Raw genomic sequence first — 25170 nt, 5'->3', positions numbered from 1 at the left:
ATCTTGAATATAGTTTCCAGTAGGTCCTTGTTGGTTATCCATTTTATACACAGTAATGGGTATCTGTTAATACAAATTCCTAATTTATCCCCCCCATAAGAAGACCCTTTTGATCTCACCTGAGTTTATGCTGCTGAGGTAACTGAGGGTGCTCCCCCCTCCCCTAGCTACAGATGATCTGTGATGGGATAAAAGGAAGAGGAATCCAAAAAAAAAGAGGGGATATACGTATATGTACAGCTGACTCACTTTGCTATAGAGCGGAAACTAACGCAACATTGTAAAGCAACTATACTCCAAAAAAAATTTTTTTTAATCTAGAAAGACTGAGAATTTATAAAAAGTCTAAAACATCAAGTAGAATTTTTAAATGTTCATATAGCTTTCCCTTCTACTTTTTTTTGCTTCGTATTTCCTGGCATTTCTAGGGCGAATTATATTACTTGTAATCTTAAAACACAATAAAATACATTCCCTAGAAAATAAACATGAAATGGCAGACTGAAAAACAAGATTATAAAGATTTTAAATAAATAAATTTCAACTCCAAAAGAAGAGAGAGAAATAAGACACAGAGAGAACCAAGCCATAGTTTGTAGGAGGGTGGAATGGAGACGTCCAGCCTCCGGCGCTGTGAGAAATGGACGTCTGCTGTTGATAATCCCCTCAGTCTACAGTAATGGGTTATACAGCAGCCTGAACTAAGAGACAGCATCAGCCCACAGGACTTGGGGAGGGGGTGCGGGGGGCGGTGACTCTCAGGATGGAGGAGGATGAAAGGAGAGAAGGTTCCAGGGAGGAGGATTTGGCCTCCATCCTTTGCAAAGATTCCCAGACATGCAGAGGCTGCCTGAGAGCTCACAGCAGACGGACTCACACCAGACAGTCTGGGTCTCCAGAACACGTGTCACAAGGCATACACTGGTGTGTGCCCAAGGAGTGCAGGGAGGCTGTTCACATACACACAAGACTGGGTACGGTGCCTGGGCAAACCCCCACCCATATCCACTTGGGAGACCCCAGCCCAAGCTGGGAGAGGAGTCACTGCTCAGAGGACAGCCAGGGAAGCCAGAACCCCTTCAGAGAACGCGTCTTAACTGGGGTCTGGGAGGGAAGGGCCCTTGGACATGTAAACTTTGACACGTGCTCATAGCCAAGTGGTCAGAAAGGTGGTGTTTTTTTTTCCTGAACAGCTCATGTTAAAGAAGCACCAGGCAGGGACTTCCCTGATGGTCCAGTGCGGCTCCAGGCTCCCAGTACAGGGGGCCCAGGTTTGATCCCTGGTCGGGGAACTCGATCCCACGTGTCGCAACTAAGAGTTTGCATGCTACAATTAAGACCAGGAGCGGCCAAGTGAATTTTTTTTTTTAATAAAAGGATAATAAAGAAACAGCAGGCAAGCTTTTACAAACAGCCAAGACCTTTCTGAGGAGCCCTGGAAACAGGGCGCGCCCTGCAGTGACCCGGTAATGAAGAGAGAACAGAACCCTCAGGAGCAATAGCACTTCGGGTCCCAGAAGGGCAGGACCTATTTGACCCCTGCTGGGGCGGCTGTAAAGAGAAGGCAACAGAAGTCCATCTCAGGAAGGGAGGAAAAAAACAAACCAAAAAACTCATATATTTTCTGAGCCAAAAATTTTGCCTGGGTCCCCCCTTCACCTCGAGAATGTGTTTAAATCAAAAAGATAAGAGGAGCCAGGTCTGTTCCCCGTGGGCAGCCCGGTCCAGCTCTCTCCAGCCCGGGGGTGGGGGTGGAGGGTAGGTTCAGCTATTTCCGATTCCTCCGCAAGTCACTCCTTCCAGCAACCCCTCGAATCCAGGTAACCACAGTGAATCTGGAGCATCGCCAAAACAGCCATTAACGTTAAGTCCCATTCTGTGATTCATTGAACTACTCTCCTTTATGAAAAGGATAAAAATCTCATGAGCAGAAATTGAAAAACCTGCAAAAATATGTATCTGTTAATATAACAATGGAATCGCAAGGGAAGGAAGGACGGCTGTCATCTTGGGGACTCTGTCCCAGGGCGCTCTCATGGGTAAGATGCAAACATCTTCACCGTCACCGCGCTCCCTCCAAGTCATCTTTGGAATCCAGATCCACTTCACTGAGGGCAGCAGTTGGGGGTCCCTGAAACCCAGGAGAGAGTCATAATTTTGTGAATTGAATTCTTTTTCCAGAGCCTCGGGGGTGATTGCTATTTAAAAGGGAAATTTTAGGGACTTCCCTGGTGGCCCAGTGGCTAAGACTCCTCGCTCCCATGCCTGGGGCCTGGGTTCAATCCCTGGTCAGGGAACTAGATCCCGCTTGCTGCAATTAAAGATCTCACACATGGCAATGAAGATCCCAAGTGCTGCAATGAAGACCTGGCAGAGCCAAAGAATATTTGTTTTTAAAAAAGGAAACTTTAGGTGTGGTAAAAAATATATATATATTATAATGCCCATCAGCCCTCTCTATTCTTTTTATGGTAAAGCTGATTTAAAAAAAAATATTTATTTGGCTGTGTTGAGTCTTGGTTGCAGCGCTCGCGGGCTCTCTGTGGGGGCAGATGGGCTTCTCTCCATCTGTGGCTTGTGGGCTCAGTAACCCTTTGGCATGTGGGATCTTGGTTCCCTGACTAGATATTGAACCTGTGTCCCCTGCATTAGAAGGCAAATTCTTAACCACTGGACCACCAGGGAGGTCCTGGTAAAACTGATTTTTGACTCCTGTGTTTAGATCTGGGAAGAGTGTCCATGAGGGAAAGGATGGGCAGCTACAGAAGCTTGTTGGTAATGGTCCAGCCGAATGTTCTAAGGCAACGGGCAGTTTGCAGGGGATGGACACAGGGAGACTCGATCCTATTAGCACGTTTCCGGGGAAGGAGCTACGAGGACTCTGAGCCCTAAAGCTTCAGGCCAAGGGAACCAATTGGCTACTCTGTGGACGGTTCAGCAGAGCCTTGGCACTCCCCTGCTCCCCTTAGCATCCCCATCTCTGTCTTCACTGTCAGGACTATCACAGATGAAGCTGCCGTAACTGTTTCTGTAGGAGTCTTTGAATACATACGTTTTCTTTTCTCTTGAGTAAATACGTTTTCATTTCATTTGGGAGCGGAGTGATGGGTCATCTGGTAAAAGGATGTTTAACTTCTTAAGAAACGAACCAGCTGTTTTCCGAAGTGGTTGTGCCATTTTTTCATTCCCACCAGCAACATCTGAGCATTCCAGTCCCTTAATATCCTCTCCAATAGTCATCTTGAGAGGTGTGTGGGGTTATCTCGGGATAGTTTTAATTTACTCACATTTCCCTGCTGGCTAATGATGGTGAACATCTCTTCATGAGCTTCTTTGCTAGCTGTACATCTTCTTCTGTGACATGCGTGTGTTCAAATCTATTGTCCATTAAAAAAAAATGTAGCCTTTGTCTTCTTCTCTCATAGTAAGAGTATTTTATACATTTTGGGTTGGGAGTGGGTGGGACATGGTTGCCAGCTCTTCATCTTTTCACACACCAATCCATCAACTCTATATCCTGAATCCTTCAAAGCTGACTTTCAAAATCCCAGATCCCAGGTTCTTGCCAATCAGAAGCCTTGGTTATTTTTTTTTTTTTTAGAAGCCTTGGTTTTAAAACTCAGACTCACCTTCTGCTTTTCTGCTCTGTCCTACCTTCCCTCCATCCTGACGGGCCTGGCTCTGGCGAGGGAGGTGATGAGCTGGACAGCTCATTTCCAAGCAACTTTGTCCTTGCCCGACCCAGGGTCTCTGCCTGCTTCCAGGGAGCCACTAACCACCCCGCAGTGTGCTTTCTGAGCAGAACCTCCCAACTTCCAGGTGATAACAGGAGGGGTTTCAACAAAGAAAGCCTTTAATGTCCAAACCTAGGAATTCTGGGCTGTGAAATTTGGAGCTGGGATGAGGGGATACCAGCTTTCCCCCTTGGACTCTGTAACTCCTCTGGAATCCTGTAATTCTTGTCTTTGCATCAAACAAGTACCTTTCTGAGTCCCATGTGAACCCAGAAATAGGCAGGTAGGACTCTGTTTATGGGCACCTTGATGTCCCCCTTCCAAGAGGGAGTTGCCTTATTACTTCAAAGCAAACCTCTGCTTCTCCCAGTTGCCAGTTCCCAGCCCTACTGTCTCTCTTTCCACAACATCTCCCAGCACTATTTGCTTTGCATGTGTTGTGTCTACGGTACCTTGTCCAGTTCCCCCACGAGGATGTAAGCGCCTCCAGGGCAGGAATCTTTGTCAGATGCATCCATCCCTGCATCTCTGGGACTGCGCCGGGCACGGAGGAACACCAGAATGACTATTGCTTGAGTAAGGATGATCCCAGGAGGCCAAGCTCCTTGGGGTCAGCCTCGGGGCCTCTCCCTCCTGATGCCCAGCTTTCGCAGCAGGGGGTCCTTGAGTTGTTGGGGTCTCTAAGGGGTGGGAGGATCTCACCACTCCATGCACAGAGGCTGAAATTACACCAAATTCCCTCCCCTGCTCCTCCCCACCACTGCCTTTCTGCCTGACATGATGCTCAATTCCCTGAATTTGCTAGCAAATGGTAGAGGATTCCCTCCAGTACCTCCCTAGTTCTTGCCTGGAGAATCCCAGGGATCGGGGAGCCTGGTAGTTTACCATCTATGGGGTCACACAGAGTCGGACACGACTGAAGTGACTTAGCGTAGCGTAGTCAGCCCAGGAGACACTGGTGAGGTCTAAAGCTGTTTCTAAGGCAACGGGATCAAGGATTTGATGCTGAAGGGCTTGGTACAAAGAGGGGTGCCTCCTGCCCTCCTGGGGAGGGATGTATGAATTGGGTATGGGTGGGGCACTTGGAATAGGACCTCATCATGAAGTGGAAACCACGGAGGCATCAATACACCTGGATGCTTCTTGTAAATGTGTCACCTTCTTAACTTCTCGGACCTTCAGTGCCCGCATCCCTAAAAATGCCTCTGGCTTAGCAGATGTGAGGTGCCCAGCATGGGCCTCGCATGTAGCAGGAGTCAGTAGAGAGGGCCCTTGGTCACCAAGAGCCCTGGCGTCTGCGAGGCACCACTCAGGGTCAAGGGCTCAGAACCTGCGGGAAGGGTGTTGGTTGGGAACAGTTCCCAACATGTCCTGACTCTTCCTAATCCCATCCCAGTCTCCCAGTTTGTAGAGCTTTCACTCAAAGACCCTTTCTTGTCCCACCTCATCCCCGGCAGCTCAGTTCCCAAGAGATACTTGATGCTCTCGCTGCTCCTGTCGCAGCAGACCTGCCCAGGGTTGCACTTCTTCAGGGCCTGCTTCCAGCTGGAGCAAACGCACACGGGGGTTAGTCAAGGCACCCAGCTCTCTGCCGGCATGTTTCCTGGATGGCATCTTGCCTTTCCCAGGGGACAGCAGGCCAGAATCCATGTAGCATTTGTTTCCGCCCCAGCTCTGAGGAGTGGCTCTAAGGGCAGGGAGTCCAGATTTCCAATGGGCAGACTCTGCACGCTTAGGGGTGCAGACCTCAGGAGTAAGCCAGCCACAGTATTTTTACAAATGTGAGTAATATTAGTCTCATAGGTCTGTCTTTCAATCCCTCCCAAGTGGCATGATTAGCCATAAAATATATTAGTCCCTACTAGAAAGGCCTCAAGAAACCACCGGGTCTGACTTCACAGACAGCTACAGGGCTGGGTATGGGGGATGGAACTGGGTGCGGGATGCCCCAGGGTGTGGAAAATTGGAGAGCACGTGACCCCGCTAAAGGGAGGCTGCTACCCAGGGGTGTCGCCACATTGGTACCTCCTAGCTGGGCCACCTCAGGCAGGTTACTTAACCTCTCTGAACCATTGTGTCTGCATCTGTAAAATGGGCCAGATGAGAGAATCTGCTGTATCTCAAAGGATCCAACGAGACAACGGGTCCAAACAGCCTGTCCAGTGTGGGTGTGGCAGCTGTCACTGTCATCCTCTCTCCAAGCCCCTTCTGTGTTTTGCTCGCTTGACAAGTATTTATTGAGCACCTGTGTGGTGGGTGCTGGAGCTGCCCAGATCCCTACTCAGTAAGGAAGGACTGGGGGCCTGAGTCACCGACTCCCAGCCCACACTGGCAGCCCCTCCTGGGGAGGTTTACTTCAGCTGAAGACAGCTACCTTGCCTGGATGACATTCCCTTCGCAGAGTGACCCATGTCAAAGGACTGATCGACATAGGGGTATAAATAAAGTCCGGGCCTCTCCTCCCACCTCGGGATGGCTTTGTGGGTCACCCATCTTCAGAACGCCCTGTGGGGTCCCCTGGGGATTCTGTTGTGACCACATCACACCCCAGCTTTCCCCTTGGCCCAATCTGCTTCCTTCCTTCCCCTCCAGAGGTGTGATCCCAAGAGTACCCTATCCACCTTGAGATGCTAATCTCTGACTCATAGTCTGCCCCCTGGAGAATCCAGCCTCGGGTGCTTGAAGGGCCCAAAAATACCCAAGTGGAATTGGACTTTGGAGCTGAGTCATCTACCATCTCGCTGGCAAGCAGCGAGGACCCCAGCTGTGGTGGGGGGAATCGTAGATCATGGTGTAGGTAGCAGACATTGTGAGAAATTTCCCCCTGATGACCTGGCAAGGTCAGGGAGGAGAACACATCAGCTGGTGTGGTGTGTGTGTTAGTCACTCAGTCGTGTTCAACTCTGCGACTCCATGGACTGTAGCCCACCAGGCTTTTTTGTCCACGGACTTCTTCAAGCAAGAATACTGGAGTCAGTTGCCATTCCTTTCTCCAGGGGATCTTCCCAACCCAGGATTGAACCTGGATCTCCTGCACTGCAGGCAGATTCTTTAGCATCTGAGCCACCAGGGCAGCCCCAGCTGGTGTGGTATATCTGGCATTTGATAAACACTGAGGAAACCCTGGAGAAGGCAATGGCACCCCACTCCAGTACTCTTGCCTGGCAAATCCCATGGACAGAGGAGCCTGGTAGGCTGCAGTCCATGAGGTCGAGAAGAGTCGGACACGACTGAGCGACTTCACTTTCACTTTTCACTTTCATGCCTTGGAGAAGGAAATGGCAACCCACTCCAGTGTTCTTGCCTGGAGAATCCCAGGGACGGGGGAGCTTGGTGGGCTGCTGTCTATGGGGTCACACAGAGTCGGACACGACTGAAGTGACTTAGCAGCAGCAGCAGAGGAAACCCCTGAAGATGAATGATGCTATGGGAAGAGATAATATAAAGCTGAGAGGGATTAATGCACAATTAAAAGCCAATTGTTGGGACTTCCCTGGTAGTCCAATGACTAAGGCTCCGTGCTTCCAGTACAGGAGGTCCAGGTTTGATCTCTGGTTGGGGAACAAGATCCCACATCCCACAATGAAGACAGACCTGGCACAGCCATATAAATAATTTTTTTTCAAAAGCTAAGTGTGAAAGATGGAGGACCCTCTTGGAAAAACAGAAGAGACTCTGATCTCTTGGGATGAGACCTCAGTTTTGTCCCAAGATGTGGCCCTAAAAAATAGCAGAACTCTGTAGAAGGCTAAACTCCTAATCCAGAAAGATCTGCCATTGCCAAGGTCAGAGCCCTGGTTGGAATGAATAGGAACCTGATACATGGGATAAGAACAAATGGGTTGATGTTCCCCAAATCTTAAATCCCAAGATTTCCCCAAACTCTGTGAGCCTGCAGAGAGGTTCGTGACCACATGTAAAGGGCCAGCACCCCCACTCCTTGACAGCAATGTGGAGGCATCTCCCGTGCAAAACAACATGCGTCTTTTCCAGAAACTGCTCCCTGGCTACCAACACATGGGGCAAGGTTGCAACGTAGCTCAGCTGAGGGCACTCGGGGCCTAATGAAAGAAGAAGACCAGACCACAAAGGAGCTTGGGAAACAGCCAGCCAATTCCTGCAGGAGGCAGACAAGTCCGTATGGAACCCGTGCCAGAGGTACTTGACCAGGTAGGTGGAACCTGGGGCCAGGGAGGGGGGCACTCTGCTGGGCAGGGACCCCTGGATGTGATTTGAGCACTCTATTGGAATGGCTCCCAGCAGGGTAGTGAGGTGAAGACCCAGATGGAGAGGTAGAAATGCCAGAATTCCGCAGGGTCAAAAAGCCAGACAAGTGGGTGTGTTTGAGGAGATATACCAGGAAAAGCCAGAAAACCACCAGATGAGCAGGTCGCATGGGAAGGCCCAGAGGACACACCATTTACCAAAGGGTGTGGAATGTGCTGGAGAGAGGGCAGCAGCGACTCTAGGAGGTGCCTTGGTGACTCCTCTGTAAGCCCAGGCTGATGGTAGGCGGTACCACTGTCCTACCGGCATTGCTGATAGCAGTGGCAGGGAGAAGACCCCACCACTCCACTCTCTACAGAAGCAACAGAAGCCATGTGGCAGCACTTAACCACCAGCATCTCTGTGAATGCAGCAATCACAATGAGCAGGAAGTTCAGAGGCCGCCATACTGGTACCACTCCTTGGGGCCTCCAAGGCCGTATCCAAGGCCATTGCAAATGCATATACCCCTGAGGCCAACAAGTCTACTGGCAATGTGTCCTACATTAAGAAACATAATCCCAAACTGGAGGTTGCTTGTCAGTGTCCTGCAGGGGCGTATCGGTGACTAGGCTCACACAAGGATCATCTAATTTATATGGACGTGTGCACCTTGGTTTGACCTACTTTTTAGTATGGGTTAGGGAATTTTACAATGCTGAAGGGCAGATGTCAGCTTGCAGAAAACTGTTAGCTATGCAAATGATTCTTGTCTAATAACAATTCAGATGAATTTTGTCTGGCACAGATGCAAATAATTTCTGTCCTGTAGAAATGCTAATCCCAAAAGGTACAGTCTTAATGCCCTGGAGTTTATATATTAACCAGTTTTCTATGTAACCCAGCCGCCTTATTCAAGATTTCTTTCAGTGCCTATATGTATCCAGTCTCTCGAATTCTCTTTGAACCAGTTTTGTCGTCCTGCTGCTTTCTCCTCTGATGAGTTCAAGGTCTTTGACACACAGCCACTTTCTAGTGGAACAGGAATCATGCTTTTTCACTTTTTGAAAATAAAACCTTGACCCCCTAGCACACATGCACATAAAAGCGTTTGTGGCATTATTGCGTGAAAGAGAAGTACTAGAAATGAATGTCAATCAGGAAGGAACAGGTTAAATTAATTATGGTGCATAGACAAAAGGCATATTGTGCAGCTCTTACAAAGGATGAGGCAATTGCATTTACATGGAAAAATCTCTGAGATTTAATGTTAAATTTAAAAATAGCAAGGTTGAGTATGACATGAGATCATTTGGATAAAAGAGGTGAATACCCTTCCCTTCTCTCTCCAGAGGGATTGATAGATAGATAGATTTCTGTATATCTCTTAACCTATATCTACAGATACACACACATTTTTTTAAGTACATCTCTGGAAATCTACATAAGACACTTGTAACTATTAACCTCTGGAGAGAGTAGATGGATTGGAAAAAGGGAGGTAAGAAGGAGAGACACTTTTTACTGCAAAACTTTTACTTTTTGCATTTTGTATTATTTACATATATATTCCAACAAGCAAGTTAATAAGAATTCAAATAGGGGAAAAGAATGCCCAGAAGAGAACACAATATTCTAGAGGTAATAGAACAGTGTACAGGGCTTAAGACCACAACCTCTGAGATCTGAATTTCTCTGACTGTAGACTAAGTCTATAATGGATTTTCCCCTAAGGTTTATTGAAGTATAGTTAAATACAGTTAAATTTATAGTTTGTACATGTACATTTTGACAAAAGTATGCAGTCACCTAACCACGACCGTAATAACCAAGGTGCAAAGCATAACACTTTCAAGAGTCACCTGTGTGATTGCGTCGTGACATGGCGCACTCCTCTCTATGGCTGACAGCTGTTGCATTGCATGAACGCACCACAGTTTATCTGTTCACCCACTGAGGGTATTGTGTTGTTTCCAGTCTGTTGTGGTTATGAGCCAAAGCTGCTGTAGACGTCCCCATGTGAGTTTCTGGGTGAACATATTTTTTTAACTTTTCTTGGATGTGGGAACTTAGTGTTACCAAACCAAATGTGGATAATGGCTTGATACCTGCGTAAGTAATGACAGTCTAATGACACTGGCTTGTGGTGAAGGAAAGTGCAGAACTTACTGCAAGCACCAGCCAAGGAGTCCAGGGTAGCTAGTGCTCAAAAGACTCAACTCCCTGATGAGTGTCAGGGAAGCATTTATAAAGGCAAGGTGACGGGGAGTCGCAGGGTATGTGATCAGCTCTTGCACAATTCCGAGTGGTGGATGGTGAGGGGGCAGGGGCGTGTCACAGGGGTTAACCTGATCAATCCTCAGACTCCAGTCGATCTGGAGGCTACATGCTCACCATTGTGATGTGTTAACCTCTTCCATCTGGTGAGGGTTTTAGCACCTGTAAAACAACTCAGGGATGTACATCAGATATTGCCATCCATGTGCTTCAGGGAGGAACTAAAGATCCTGTGGCCACCATAAGGCTGATTTATTGTTAAATTGTTACCAGTTCTACTGACCCAACTGTTCCTTTTGTCACTACCTGTTCACACCCTCTCAATCATTCATTCTTGAGTCAGGATCTTGTGTCTCAGAGGAGGCCTGGGAGACTACAGGTGTTCTACAAACAAGAAGACATGAGAAAGACAGCCTGTCCTGAGAACACCCCAGGGTCCTGCTTGATCACACAGGGAGCGGGACGCCAGGTTTGCTCAATTTTGTAAGAAGCTGCCAGACAGAGAAGCCGTCCCATTTTTCATTCCCATCCGCAGTATACGAAAGTTCCTGTTGCTCTGTATCCTCTGCTACTGTGTCACTAGGATCCCCTCCGGAGTGAGAATTCAACAGAAGCCTCGTAAGGTCATGTTTATTTTAGAGAGAGCTCCTCCAGCTCCCCCCGTACCTCCCAGTGCCAACGGGTAGGGCTGTACAGTACCCTCCTATGTGCCACGATCCTGCTTGGCGGCCTTCGTTTTCCCTAACAATTGTTTTAACATCCCTAGCTGGGGTTTGGTTGGGTGAGAAGCCCAGGGTCGGGGAAGGGTGAGCTGTCACTGGTGCTATTGTCTTATAAACAGCCCCTCGGTGACCCCTCTGTCCTCAGCAACCCCTCTTCACTCTTGGGTTCTTCAGTGTCTCTTGACCTGAGCCCTGAGCCTCGGGAGGGTCCTGTGGCCAGCCCCTGATCCCTCTCTCTGCGGCTGTCACAGCCTACTCTGGGCTGAAACACGCTCCACCGGGGTAGCCCCACAAAAGCCTCCTATCACTGTCTCTTCCAGGGACCAGGGAGCCCCCTTCCCAGGGCTATCTTTGCTGTTGTGGCTCTTCCTCTCCTGCTTGTACCCTTGCCTTTCAGTGGGGACTTGATGCTCGTGTGCACAGCTCTCAAAGTGGAAGCCTCACCCCAAGACTGAATTGGGGCACAGCAGGAAATAGAAGCTCTCACAACATGCATGAAATTGGACATTGATCCATGCTTGTAACACCCCAGGTGCAAGGCTTCACATGCTTTTCTCATTTATTTATTTTTTTAAGATTTGTTTGGTTGCATCGGGTCTTAGTTGGGGCACATGGGTTTAGCTGCTCCACAGCATGTGGGGGGTCTTAGTTTTCCAACAGGGATCGAACCCATGACCCCTGCATTGCAAGGCGGATTCTTTACTACCGGACCACCAGGGAAGTCCCTCGTTTATTTCTTGTTGTTATTCTTTCCCCATTTTACAGTTTAAAACTGAACCAGAAAAATCGTCTCACTCCAAATTGAAGGAAACCAGAATTCCAACCCCAGCATGTCTGACATGAAGGTCCAGGTGACTCTGCAGCCTCCCTGAGGCCCTGCAGGACCATTGTCCACAGACAATGCAGCTCCAGCATTCAGGAATCAGCAGAGTCCTCACTAAGTACTGCGGTGTGTGTGGGGGTGTTCCTGCCCACCCAGACACCTGCATCCTGAATCCTCACCCATATTTGTGTTCCAAGAAAACTGCCAACACTAGCTTTCTCCAGGGCCCTGCCACCCCTTGCCCCGTCTTTCTCTCCTCCAGGTTATGAATGCACCCCAATTAGAGCCTCACTTGGGGCCACCTCCTGCTCTGATGGCAGTTGTAGGAGGAAGGAGATGAGATGCCTGGCGGGGATACCTGAGATCATGTCATCCGGTCCCATCATTTCATGGCAAATGGGGAAACAGTGGAAACAGTGACAGACTTTATTTTCTTGGGCTCCAAAATCACTGAAGATGGTTACTGCAGTCATGAAATTAAAAGATGCTTGCTCCTCGGAAGAAAAGCTATGACCAACCTAGACAGCATATTAAAAAGCAGAGATATTACTTTGCCAACAAACGTCCATATAGTCAAAGCAATGATTTTTCCAGTAGTCATGTATGGATGTGAGGGTTGGACCACAAAGAAAGCTGAGTGCTGAAGAACTGATGCTTTTGAATTTTGGTGTTGGAGAAGAGACTCTTGAGAGTCCCTTGGACAGCAAGGAGACCAAACCAGTCAATCCAAAAGGAAATCAGTTCTGAATATTCATTGGAAGGACTGATGCTGAAGCTCCAATACTTTGGCCACCTGATGTGAAGAGCTGACTTATTGGAAAAGACCCTGATGCTAGGAAAGATTGAAGGCGGGAGGAGAAGGGGGCGACAGAGGATGACTTGGTTGGATGGCATCATCGACTCAATGGACATGAGTTTGAGCAAGCTCCAGCACTTGGTGATGGACAGAGAAGCCTGGCATGCTGCAGTCCATGGGGTCACAGAGTCGGACACAACTGAGCAACTGAACTGAACTCCCCATAATCCCCTACCTGATCTGCAGGTACCACCACCTGCAGAGCTTCAGAGAAACTGACATGTATTGAAGGTCTGGGCTTCCCTGGTGGCTCAGTGGTAGAGAATCCACCTGCCAATTCAGGAGACACGGATTGGATCCCTAGGTCAGGAAAATCCCCTGGAGAAACAAATGGCAACATACTCCAGTACTCTTGCCTGCGAAATCCCATGGACAGAGGAGCCTGGCGGGCGACAGTCCATGGGGTCACAAAGAGTCGGGCACGAATAAGCCACTAAACAACAGCAACAACGCTGAAGGCCTACCAAAGTCACTAGCATTAGGGACACTGTCTCTGATTTTCCAATAACCCTTTCAGGTAGGGGACGACCGTCCCCATTCTTCTGATGAGGAAGCTGAGTCTCAGAGGCTAAGAAACATGTCAGAGACCAGCAGCTGGTAAGTGGCATCGACATTAACATGCTGCTGTCTGAAAGGTGCTCACATCCGTGTGTTCCATACACAGTGACAGGACTCCCACCCCCGCCACAGCCTGGCATGGCCCCGGGAGGCAGCTAAGCCCCAGAGGCTGAGCACAAGAGGCCCCACGCCTGGACACTCTCAAGGCCACTGGGTTGGGATCCTGGGGAATTCTGGAGGGTGAAATCTGGGCACCCCTCTCCCCAAGGTCTCAGAGGAAAAAAAACACACTGTTGTTGGTCAAGATCCTGGGTCAGTCCTCTGTCGCCTGCGTGGTCCTGCCGGCCGCCCAAGACCACGCAGCCCGGTCAACTCCTGCACAAATCGATTCAGCATTTCCTAATCTGTGCAGAGCGGGAGAGGCAGCCATGATAGACAGTGGAAAAAACCCAAGGAGGCAAGTGGAGAAGGGGGTGTGGTGCGCTGGAAAGGAAAAGGAAGAGGAAGTGAAATTTGACTTTTAAAGGAGAACTGTCTCCAAAATTGGTAATTGGAGAGAACTTTGGAAACTTCCCTGGTGGCTCAGACGGTGGTAAAGCGTCAGCCTGCAATGAGGGAGACCTGGGTTCGATTCCTGGGTCGGGAAGATCCCCTGGAGAAGGAAATGGCAATCCACTCCAGCACTCTTGCCTGGAAAATCCCATGGACGGAGGAGCCTGATAGGCTACAGTCCATGGGGTCGCAAAGAGTAGGACACGACTGAGCGACTCCACTCTCACTTTGGAAAAACAGCTGGTCCAGTGCCCTTCCCGCTCCCCACTTCCCACCGTCACCCCCTGACAACTTTCCCAGCAGAGTGTGTACCAGGGCGCAGGGCGGGGGTGGGGTGGCGTCTTGGTTCAGCGTAGACACTGAGGGGCTGGAGGGAGTGGCGGAGGCTGGGGGCCAGCAGCTCGCTGGGTGGGGAGGGCGCTCAGGAGGGGTGGGGGCGGGATGGTGGGGACTGGAAGGAGCTCCTGCTTCGTGCCAGGCTCCGTGCCAGGCGCCCGCACGCTGAGCTCGTTAAATTCCAACACCGCCCTCCCCGCCTCCCCCCGCCCCCCCTCAAGCCTCAGGACGAGGTCTCACAGTCTCCAGATGATGAGGGGGGAAGCCTGGCCTTGGGAAATTTCCATTCTCACCGCCAAGGGCTGACAATCGATCCTGCCCTCTGGGCACCCTTGCCCTGAGCCCCCATTCTCCTTCCCCACCTGGGAGGCAGAGAAGGAAAGGGTTGGCGGGGGGCAGTTACTGGCCACTGGGGTCTCCTGCATTCCCAGGCGCGGCTCCTCATACATAAAACAGGAGGAACCTTCTCCTCCGCAGTTAATCAAAACCTCCGGGCAAAGACTGCAAATGAAGGGCCCCTGTCAAGTCATTTCCCTTGCAAATGAAGCCACTGCTCAAGCATCCTTTCCTCTTTTAAACCTCATCAACTCAGCAGTCGACCCAGAAGCCCGGGCTGATCTGCTCGCTTGGTTCTCGAGCAGGTAGCTGGCACATTTCAATTAGCTTGACAAGTCCCCTGTAAGTAGGGGCAGCGTCTTCTATCCCTGACCTTCACTGAAGCCCAGGGGACTGAGGCTCCCGCCCCCAGCTGTAATTAGTGGATTTACAAGGTTGGTGCCCCAAAGCCAGGCCCAGCTGAGAGATCTCCTGAGCAGGTCCCCAAACACACACACCAAATCTTAAGGAGCCCCCAGTGGGGCCTTGGTGGAGGGACCTCAGCTTGCAGAGCTCAGCCCAGATAAACCAAGAGATGAAGAAAAGATCCATTACTCACTCTGGGCACCTGGAGTTTCCCTATCTGTAAAATGCGTTAATATGATTATATGCCTTGTAGAGCCATCCGTAGTAGTAAATGAGATGGTCTGGGCATAGCCCTTGGCACAGTATCTGGCACTTATAAAGCATTTCATAAATGTTAGCCAGGATTTATGTCAATATTCTATCAGCACCAACATCAGACCACCTCTACTGTGGACAGCTGCCAGATTGTAGCATCAGCCATTCACTGGAAGAGCAGGAGCTCTGATGAGTTACCTAACCTCTCTGTGCTTTCCTGCTCTCATTCCACAAATAATGTACTAATTTTGTGGGGTCAGTGAGGGGACTTAGATAAAAGAGCTCGAGAACTCTGAGAGGCACACAGACTCTAGAGCCAGATTCCCAGGTCCACTTGTCTGTGTGACCTTGGGCAAACTGCTTTACCTGTCTGTGTTCCATGGTCTTCCTCTGTAGCGTGAAGGATTACAGTGTTACCCACATCGAGGACTAGGAGACATCACTAAAGGATAATTTCTATAAGTAAAATCGTGGCTCAAACAGAAAATGAACACGTAGCAAAGATTTTCTTGAACTCGTTAATTCCTGAGGGAACCACAGCCAGTACAAAGGAGAATTCAAAGAACACACACGTGCGGATAGCTGGGAATGCTGAAATGAATTTACAAACAGGGGCAAACCTGCGATAGTCAATTGCGTTCTATCAGACTCAGCTCCTATGCATTCCTATGGACAAAAATCGTGTGCCTTACTATCAGTTTTCTACAACTCAGAATTGTAAAATAGCTCCAAGATGACACGTAGTGGAGATAACCCCAAAGGTGTGTGAGGCAGGACATACAGTAAGAGGTTTGGGAGTTTTGTCTGTCACGGTCTTCCACCATATACACAGAGCTTGGAATAGAGTGAGTGCTATACAGGTTTTCGTAAAAAAATAATGTGGAAATCCATAAATGAAGGTCGACTAAGTGAGAATAGGCAACAACCATTTATTCAAGGTTCCTATAGCCCCCATCACTTTTCTTCCAGAAGAAACAAAATCAGGCAGAGGAGTGGGAAGGCTTTCCAAGGGCCCCACGTGTGCCCTGGGAGCCGACAGCCTGGGCAAGCTGGTCAGGGGGTGGTCCTCTAGCTGCGGGTCACCCCACGTGATTGGTTAGAGGTGCATATCTGGTGCTCTCTGATTGGTCCTAAGTTGGAGGTGGGGTCAAAAATTAGGGTTGCTACTGGTTATGAATCAAGTCCTGGCTGTTTGGGGCCAATTGTTACAGGGGTGGTTGTTAGGCTTCCAGGATGTTTGCTAGAGACAGTGGTCTGACTTCCTCCAAATCTGACTTACAAGCCATCAGGCCAGCTTTCTGGACTGGTTACTGTAAATAGTGGTTTGGTTTCCTGGGCTGGTTGCTGCAGGCTGTGAGTCAGAGTTCTATTTTTATATACAGTCTGACCATAGCTTTTGGATATTGAGTCTCCAAGTAACCACAGTGCCTGATGCCTTGTACTCTCCATCAGTGGTAATTACTATCAGCTGATACTCACTGATTATACACGATAGCTAATCCTGACTGGTTTAAGCAGAATCAGAAACTTACTGCCTTGGGAGCTTCTCAGAAGCTGTCAGGAGGCTGGAGAGCCAGGCCGGGGAGGATGGGAACCAGAGTGGCTCCAGCCCCATGCCTGACAACACCTGTGTCAGCTCTGTGTCACTCTTGGAGATAAGGTCCTCGGGGAGGATGGGCGTCTCTGTTGATCTGCCTTGGGTCATATGCCGCCAAAGGAGAGAGTGGCTTTGCTCCCAAGGAAACCGGGGTTTTGACACCACAAGAGCAATATGCTCAGTCACTGCACCTCCAGAAAAATACCAGCATCCACTCAACCACCCCAGGGCATGGGTGCCATGGAAAATCCATGTTTCCATGAGGGGACAATGAGGCACACAGGAGGTGAGTAATTTGTGGGATTCAAACAAATTCAAAGTCTGCTCTCTTCAAAGTCCAGACTCTCTCCCGCTATGTCCTTTTGCCTTGTTGAGTAGGTAATCCTGGTGTTCCCTGATGCTTAGGTACTTCGGAGCTCCCACCTGCCCATCCCGGCACAGCACATGGAGTCCTTCCTGTCCTTTAAATTCGGGCCCTTCTCTGCTTGAACACCCTTAAAAGTCCATTCACATCACTAATTACCATGTGTGTGGCCTCCTTCCCCAGCAGCAGACAGCTCCTGGAGGTCACCTGTCAGTAAACATAGGAAAACTTTAAATGGAAATCTTGAAACCAAAGGGTCCATAAGAGAGGAACTAACAGAGCAAGGAGAGTGAGCAGACTTTCTGGGGTTCATTTTCTTATCGTTGAATTTTAAGAGTTCTTTGCATATTTTGGATCGCAGTCGTTTATCAGATGCGTCCTTTGGTAAATATTTTCTCCTAGTCTGTGACTCGGAGAAGGCAATGGCACCCCACTCCAGTACTCTTGCCTGGAAAATCCCATGGACGGAGGAGCCTGGTAGGCTGCAGTCCATGGGGTCGCTAGGAGTCAGACATGACTGAGCAACTTCACTTTCACTTTTCACTTTCATGCATTGGAGGAGGAAATGGCACCCTACTCCAGTGTTCTTGCCTGGAGAATCCCAGGGACGGGGGAGCCTGGTGGGCTGCCGTCTACGGGGTCGCACAGAGTCGGACACAACTGAAGTGACTTAGCAGCAGCAGCCACAGCAGTCTGTGACTTGTCTTCTCATTCTCTTGAAATAGATCACACTTGGCTAAGTTCAGTTAAATCTTATTCTAAAATCCTGCTTCTGAGAGAGGCAAGAAATTTGTGCCCCTCATTTGCACTCATCTCACACGCTAGTAAAGTAATACTCAAAATTCTCCAAGCCAGGCTTCAGCAATACGTGAACCGTGAACTTCCAAATGTTCAAGCTGGTTTTTAAAAAGGCAGAGGAACCAAAAGATCAAATTGTCAACATCCGCTGGATCACCAAAAAAGCAAGAGAGTTCCAGAAAAACATTTATTTCTGCTTTATTGACTATGCCAAAGCCTTTGACTGTGTGGATCACAATAAACTGTGGAAAATTCTTCAAGAGATGGGAATACTAGATCACCTGACCCGCCTCTTGAGAAACCTATATGCAGGTCAGGAGCAACAGTTAGAACTGGACGTGGAACAACGGGCTGGTTCCAAATAGGAAAAGGGTACGTCAAGGCTGTATATTGTCACCCTGCTTATTTAACTTCTATGCAGAGTACATCATGAGAAACGCTGGGCTGGAAGAAGCACAAGCTGGAATCAAGATTGCCGGGAGAAATATCAATAACCTCAGATATGCAGATGACACCACCCTTATGGCAGAAAGTGAAGAGGAACTAAAAAGCCTCTTGATGAAAGTGAAAGAGGAGAGTGAAAAAGTTGGCTTAAAGCTCAATATTCAGAAAACGAAGATCATGGCATCTGGTCCCATCACTTCATGGGAAATAGATGGGGAAACAGTGGAAACAGTGTCAGAGTTTATTTTTTTGGGCTCCAAAATCACTACAGATGATGACTGCAACCATGAAATTAAAAGACGCTTACTCCTTGGAAGAAAAGTTATGACGAACCTAGATAGCATATTGAAAAGCAGAGACATTACTTTGCCAACAAAGGTCCGTCTAGTCAAGGCTATGGTTTTTCCTGTGGTCATGTATGGATGTGAGAGTTGGACTGTGAAGAAGTCTGAGTGCCGAAGAACTGATGCTTTTGAACTGTGGTGTTGGAGAAGACTCTTGAGAGTCCCTTGGACTGCAAGGAGATCCAACCAGTCCATTCTAAAGGAGATCAGTCCTAGGTGTTCTTTGGAAGGAATGATGCTAAAGCTGAAACTCCAGTACTTTGGCCATCTTATGGGAAGAGTTGACTCATTGGCAAAGACTCTGATGCTGGGAGGGATTGGGGGCAGGAGGAGAGGGGGACAACAGAGGATGAGATGGCTGGATGGCATCACTGACTCGATGGACGTGAGTTTGAGTGAACTCCTGGAGTTGGTGATGGACAGGCCTGGCATGCTGCGATTCATGGGGTCACAAAGAGTCGGACATGACTGAGCGATTGAAAACTGAACTGACCCTCTCAGAGATCCCACAGGAATGGGGAAGCCCCCATCTTCATCCCTGTGTAATCCCCATGGAGATGCTTCTCTTCCAAGATACTGATGGTCCCTGGAGGTGAGTTTGGGATTGGGATTCTTTGCCAGGGTTCCTGAGGCCAGAGCTCTTTAGATCCATCTCTATATCTGTGCACCATCGCTATTGAAGACCTGTCACCTGGTAGGGGTCCTCATGGACCTGGGACACAGGTTTCCCCACCATCAGAATCATCCACCCTCAAAGCTCTGATCTACTTCCTTCCTGGGGAAGCTGCATCCCAGGGTAGCTAGTGTCCCCATTCTGAAAACCCCAGAACTGTCCACCCCCAGTAATTCAGTCATCTGGACTCAAGCCCACCCCACCTTATTCTTTTGGGGGTGGGAAAGAAGAAAGAGCTCTTTGAAGTTGGGTTCTTTTACAAGAAGGACAAATTAGACATGCCACAAGGGAAATTAACCTGTCGCAAATGGTCACTGGGAGCCCAGAATGGTGCCTTTGTTCAAAGCCGGGTTTTCTGAGTTCTGGAATTCTGCCAGGAGTCACTGCCTCCAGGGAGCTTTTTCTTTCCCCACCTCCCAACTATCCCCAGCCAACTGAGCTACCCCCACCCCCTGTGTTGCCATAGCATAGTGGCTGCAACTCTGATGCCACACTGATGGGATGGGGGAGTCACCAGTCCCTCTCCCTGATGGGCTGTGAGCTCCCTGAGATCAGGGTTGTGTCTTATCTGTCTCTCCAACATCTGGTACAGATGGAGCCAACGTATTCCCCACTGTTCTTGTTCAGTTGCTAAGTCCTGTCCAACTCTGCGATCTCATGGACTGCAGCACATCAGGCTTCCCTGTCCTTCACTATCTCCCTGAGTTTGCTCAAACTCATGTCTATTGAGTTGGTGATGCTATCCAACCATCTCATCCTGTTGCCCTCTTCTCTTCCTGCCCTCAGTCTTTCCCAGCATCAGGGCCTTTTCTAATGAGTCAGCTCTTTGCATCAGGTGGCCAAAGTATTGGAGGTTCAGCATCAGTCCTTGAAGGCGCCAACTCCAAGTCTTGGGTTGGTGCAGGAGGCACCCCACCTTGGGGAAGCTCCTAGGCTGATAGGGTTGGGGGTAAGTGCTTGAGTCCTTGGCCTTTGGTTTCACCGCACTTGCCTTGACTCCACTTTATGCCACTTTCCTGTGCCCACACACATCCCCCTGCTGGTGAGAGCAGCTCCTTTGAGATGCCTTTTGCATTTTCATTAATTTCTATTGAATAATTGAAACCAGAAAACTAATACTTTCTACCTAAACCTGAATTGCAGTGTGTGTGCTGTTTATAATTGTAATTCCACTGGAGTCAGAAACATTTGAGCGAGTCCTTCTTCTCCAGGGACAGAGGGAACAAAGCTCTGTCTGGAGGGCTTAAAACCCAGTGCCGGGCTCAGGCAGCGCACCCGGACGTCTTTTTTTAATTAACAGATGGATGGAAGGAAACAAGGACCCCGAAGATCAAGCCAGCTGTAATAGAAGCTTCCAAAATTAGGGATGATTCTCCTTACTTTCTGGGCTGGAACCAATTTTGTTTCTTTCATCAAAAATGAAACGGAAATCGCAGAACACCAAGGGGCTGAGGACCTGGCCTGAAAAAGTTTTGCTTTTCCTTTCTTTCCTATCTGATGCCAGCCCACCTCACAACTCGATGTGACCTGCCTCCAGCCTTCTCCCAAAGGCAGAATTCTTAAAGCATGGGCACCATCCTGGGCCCTGGAGCATGTTTAGTGATGATGGGGAAGCAGAAAGCAGAGAGTTTGGTCTGCAGTCCTCAGCATGATCCCCTTTGGGGACAGCCATGTGACAACTCTAGCAGGCGTAGACACCCTTCTTGTCCCTTTTACTACTATTTCTCCCACTCTGGGCAGGAATTAGGGGTCCTCAGTGTCACCTCAATGCAGTTCCCATTAGCCTTAGTTGGGATACAGAGGGATGAACATCTCGGACTTTAGAGAAACATAAAGAGCAAGTGAGCAGGGCAAATGCAGATGGTCATGTTCACGTGACCGCTGATCTCTGGGAGGAGCCTTGGCATCCCGATGTGTCCTGTTAATACCATTCTTTCCCCAGGAGAAGGGGAAGGACACAATTATTATCCAGAGTCAGCAGTGACTCACAGGCTCTTGGAGGGGGTTTTCCCAAGGGGGTCTCAACAGGAAAAGATTAAGGCTGATGTATCCAGGGAAGCCAGGAGAGGACCCAGTTGGAGAGAGATGGAAAGCTGAGTGTGAGGCAGTTCCCAGGAGAAGCTACCTCCCGGGTCCACCTTGGAGGCCCCTGGAGAGGTGGGAGATGCAGAGGGGAGGGTTCTCTAGGCTCCACCACCTGTCCTTGTTCAAGTTCGGCTTGTTCAAGCCTCACCTGGCTGATCATCACAAGCCTTGGTAGCTTACGGTTCTGCTGCTACATTTTTCACTGTAATTTAAATGCCTCTCCATTTGGGGGTTGACCACAGTACCTCGAGGGTCTAGCTCTGGTATGGAACGGGAGTTTAGGACTCAGTGTAGAAAGGAGTCTGATCACCACTGTCCCCATTCCTGTATTTGCTCCACCTGCGCCTCTTTCCGCCGCCCCCCCTTGCCCCTTCCTGCCTCAGGGCCATTGCACAGCCTGTTCCCTCTGCCTGGGATGCTGTTCCTTTTGAAAAGCTCACTTCCTCTGGCTTCCTGGCCAAATGCCACCTCTGTAAGTACCCTCTTATAAATCAATAGCCACCTTCACACTCCCTCTCCTTGCTGTAATTTTTTAGTTTTGTTTATTGTCTAGCTTCCACCAGCTGCAGTATCAGCTCAGTGGGAACAAGCATTTGTGGACAGATTCCCTACATAGATTCAGCACATAGTAGATGCTCAACAAACACTTCCTGAATGAACGAGCAAATCACAATTGCTGGCAGGGGAAGGAGAGCAGGGTATTGGGTCTAAGAAGTAGAAATCTCAACTTTGGGCTCAGTTGGCACAGAGATCACGTGGCCCAGAACTGGTACCAGTGGCTGTGTCTTGCCCCTTCCTGGAGGGTAGCCACCTGCTTCTAGGCCATCTGCTTCCCTCTGTACTGGTGGCCACAGCTGCACCAGCTCTCTCAGACTTGAGGGCCCACTCTAATCTCTGGGGTGCCCCCTCCCTCCCTCCCTAGGGCTCCTCCCATGCTTTCTGGCTGCACCTTTATCCCCATGACCAGGCCCCTTGCTCGCACCTTTCCAGGCCCCATCTGCAAAGTTGGAATCAGAGAGAGGAATGGGGCATCTGAGCCAGCTCTCCATGGCAAATCAAAGTTTAAAAGATGCCACTTTTAACTATGCTTGAGCACAATGTACCCTGAGGCTTTTTGTGGTAAACAGTTCTCAATACACAGTTTCTTCATTAGTTATTATTTTCTTAAGCAGTGGCAAGGCAGGAGGCAGGGTCCTGCTCAGTCCACCATAAGTCAGCTGTCAAACCCTGGGATGAGTGGGGCTCTGGGCAGCTGCCTGCCTGGACCTGGGGGAGTGGGAGTAGCCTGAATGAAGCCAGAGCCATGACGTGCAGATTTCAGGAGGAAAGAAAGCAGGGGGAAGGGGGAGGGCCGCACTGGCAAAGACACCCCTTCCACCCCATGAGACATCCTTCCGGGGAGCCCCTCCATGGGATAATCAGGACTTTAGCAGAGGGGGAAAGAGAAGAGAATTATCACTTACTGAACAGTGACTGAGGTACCTTACATGTGGCAAGAACCCATTTTTCATAAATGACATGCAGATAAGACATAAAAAGCCCTAATTTGTAGCATGTGCCAATTTCCAAGGCATAAACACTCCCACCACAGCCAGTTTCAAGACACCAACTATGTGATACTTGGCTTGTAAAACTGCTAAAAATTTAAAAACCATTTCTGCGAGCCAGTAGGAACCAGCCCCGCTAGCCCCCCAGTATATACGATAGGATTCAAAACTTCTCTGCAAGGAGGCGTGATGCTTAGTTAATTTCATGTGTCAGCTTGACTATGCCACGTGTGCCCAGATATTTGGTCAAATGTTATCCTTGGTGTGTCTCTGAGGGTGTTTCTGGATGAGATTGGCATTTGAGTGAGTAGGCCAGTAAGCAGATTGCCCTCTCCAGTGTCAGTGGGCCTTGTCTAATCAGTTGAGGACCCGAATAGGACAAAAAGGCTGACCCTTCCATGAATAAGGCCTGACTGTCTTGAGCTGGGATATTGACCATTTCTCACCTTTGTACTGAAACTGAAACACTGGTTCTTCTGGGTCTTAAGCCTGCTGATTTTTGGACTGGAGCTTACACTATTGGCTCACCTGATTCTTTAGGCTTTTGGACTCAGACTTGAATTACACTATCAGCCCTCCTGGGTCTCCAGCTTGCTGGCTGGACATCATGAGTGCTGCCCACCTTCATTTTGTAGATAGATAGATATCTCCTATTGGTTCTGCTTCTCTGGAGAAACCTAGTTAATACAGAGGTAGTTGTGGTCACCAGCATAATGCCCCCAGCCCACCAGAGATGTCCATGTTCTAATCCCCAGAACCTATAAATATGTTACATCATGTGTTGATTAATTTTGTGTGTCAACTTCACAGGGCCCCAGTGCTCAGATATGTGGTTAAACATACTCTGGATGTTTCCGTGAGGGTTTTGGGATGAGATTAACATTTAAGCAGATGGACTTTGAATAAAGCAGATTGCCCTTCATAAAATAGGTAGGCCTTACCCATTTGAAAGCCTGAATAGGACAAAAGACTGAGCTCCCCTAGGAGAAAATTCTGCCTTCAGGCTTGAACTGCAACATCAGCTCTTCCCTGGGTCTCCAGCCAGGTGGTCCACTTCAGACTTTGTACTATCCAGTCTCCATTATCATAGCCAATGTCTTAAAATAAATCTCTTGATATATGTACCTACCCTGCATATATACATACACACACATCTGCCTCTCTGGAGAACTCTGGCAAGGGAGAAGACGGGAGAATTACGGTTGCAGATGGAATTAAGGTTGCTAATCAGGAGTCAAAGTCAGGGAGATTGTCCTGGATAATCCACAAGGGCACAATGGAACCACAAGAGGGGCAGGAGGGTCAGTGTCCAAGTGATGAGATGTGACAAGGACTTGACCAGCCATTGACAGCTTTGAGGATGTAGAGGGGCCACGAACCAAGGAACGCAGGCAACCTCCAGAAGGAGGAAAAGGTAGGAACAGGCTCTTTCCCAGAATCTCTAGAAGGGACACAGCCTTGCTGACACCTTGATTTTAGCCATGAGACCCATCTTCAACTTTGACCTCCAGAATTGTAAACTGATACATTGGTGGTGTTTTATGCCTCTAAATTTGTGGTCATCTGTTACAGCAGCTGTGGGAAACTAATCCCAATATGTTTTGTCCACAGTTAACTAGACGATGCTCCTAAAGCTCAGAGAAGCGGCCTGTCCAGGTTGCCATAGTGGTGAGCATCAAAGGGGTTTGAGCCCAAGGGGTATCTGATTCCAAAGCCCGAGTTCTTTGTTCTGTGTTCTGTCTCATAAGAAAAGCCACTCTTGAAATATAAATGCCCTTGGGGAGGTTACCAACTTAGTTCTACTTCAGCCTAAGTAACTGGAAAGTTTTCTTTTCAGAAAATAAACCATCACAAAAGGCAATGTCCAGGTGAAGGCACAGCTGAGGTGGCAAGAAAGACGGAACCTGCCCCTTCCTCAGGGTGGTGTGGCCCAAATGAAGCTGGATATGAAGACTCCCAGGTGGTCAGCGGAAACGTACAGACTTTAAGTCTATGAGGCCAAGGGGCGTTTCCAAGCCCTGCACCGAGAGGCTTGGGTATCGACCCCTCCCTGGAAGCCGGAGGTGTGGCCTGTGGTTTGAGGTAGAGAAAAGCAACCTCTTAAGGCCCACAGCTTCAAAAGAAATTACCTGTCCCAGGGCAAGGAGATGAGGAGGAGGCTGGTCTATTTTCCTGGAAGAGGTGAAATATGAGGAGATGCTGGCCGAGCACTTTCCAGAACGGATGAAAACCAAGCATCATCAGGTGCAGGAAGCCCG

General features: G+C 49.0%; 1 long non-coding RNA gene across 5 annotated transcripts in view; it reads left to right on the top strand.

The window, feature by feature from the left end:
- The first annotated feature begins 7787 nt into the window (after nucleotides 1–7787).
- The window catches only part of LOC147351142 (uncharacterized), a 36006-nt gene continuing 18623 nt past the window's right edge, over nucleotides 7788–25170 (top strand). The window contains exons 1-3 of one of the 5 annotated variants that reach the window (XR_015147223.1): nucleotides 7788–7904; nucleotides 24524–24580; nucleotides 24750–25170. This is a non-coding gene — a long non-coding RNA (uncharacterized LOC147351142). Of the gene's footprint in view, nucleotides 7905–22209 lie in introns of those variants that run through there. The other 4 variants (XR_015147220.1, XR_015147221.1, XR_015147219.1 and 1 more) reach the window with 4 other exon arrangements.

Source organism: Bos grunniens, chromosome 19, assembly GCF_055505025.1.
Source record: "Bos grunniens cultivar Pamir isolate PY7600 chromosome 19, Bosgru_T2T1.0, whole genome shotgun sequence".
Classification (NCBI taxonomy): Eukaryota; Metazoa; Chordata; class Mammalia; order Artiodactyla; family Bovidae; genus Bos; species Bos grunniens.
Note: the sequence above shows the minus strand (reverse complement) of the source record. Positions and strands in the feature narration are given on the sequence as shown.